The sequence below is a fragment of the Archocentrus centrarchus genome, unplaced genomic scaffold (genome assembly GCF_007364275.1).
Source record: "Archocentrus centrarchus isolate MPI-CPG fArcCen1 unplaced genomic scaffold, fArcCen1 scaffold_41_ctg1, whole genome shotgun sequence".
NCBI classification, from domain to species: domain Eukaryota; kingdom Metazoa; phylum Chordata; class Actinopteri; order Cichliformes; family Cichlidae; genus Archocentrus; species Archocentrus centrarchus.
This window is the reverse complement of record NW_022060267.1, coordinates 2,975,463-2,976,219: the sequence shown is the minus strand read 5'-3', so window position 1 is coordinate 2,976,219 and position 757 is coordinate 2,975,463. Positions and strand designations below refer to the sequence as shown.

The 757-nt window shown below is 46.0% G+C and overlaps 1 protein-coding gene across 3 annotated transcripts in view; it reads left to right on the top strand.

The window, feature by feature from the left end:
• The window catches only part of LOC115777020 (uncharacterized), a 6,695-nt gene continuing 5,938 nt past the window's right edge, over positions 1 to 757 (top strand). For 2 of the 3 annotated variants that reach the window (XM_030724830.1, XM_030724829.1), the window contains exons 1-3: positions 1 to 207; positions 384 to 553; positions 653 to 757. The exon at positions 653 to 757 is cut by the window's right edge and continues 110 nt beyond it. The gene's annotated coding sequence lies outside the window, so the exon portion shown is untranslated. The remainder of the gene's footprint in view (positions 208 to 383; positions 554 to 652) is intronic. The other variant, XR_004019571.1, reaches the window with a different exon arrangement.

Genomic DNA, 757 nt, shown 5'->3' with positions numbered 1-757 from the left:
TTTTCTTTTCGGTTTCAATCCTCTGTCACTCTTTTGGCGTGGAGGGGAGGGGTTAATAGGCGGGGCCAGAGGGTCCGCAAATCCGCTGTAATTTGCATCTAATTTGCATCTAATTTGCATCCCGCTTCGGCTTGTCAGGACCGCTCCGAGCCTCGGTTAGCTAACGCAATGGCTGCCACGAGTTCGGGCGGAACTATTAAACCACAGGTAAGTCTCTTTCAATGGCCCATATTCTTGTCGTGTAAAACTCGACTGATTTTAACAAGTTTCCTTTCATCTAGCTTAGTTGCGTCCTAGTCTTACAGAGGCCTGTAAGACCGCGAGCGATTGTTGGTGAATGTGCTTGAGCTAGCTAACTCTCTTGTGTTGCCCCCAACCCTCAGAACTTAGAGGCCAGTGTGATTGCTGCTGCCCAAGGTCTGATTAATGTGCTACAGCAAAATATTCAGCAATCAAACACCCCTCCAGTACTGCAAAGTTCAGTGCCCACTAATGAACAGAGAGATGGGCGAGCACAAGCACCAAAGCCAGCAGTTCTAGAGGAGATGTCAAGGTTTGGTATCTAGTTCTTTTTATACATTACCTGTTTCATAGGAAAGTGTGCTATGGGCGGGGGGCAGTTTATACATTAATGTTTACTTCTCACATGCAGGTCATTTCCAGGCTTCTATGTCAAAAGAAAAGGAAAAAAACGCTTTTACAACCTGCTCCAGGGAAGGCTAAGACCTGTAAGCCATTCATTGTGTACGTATATTTA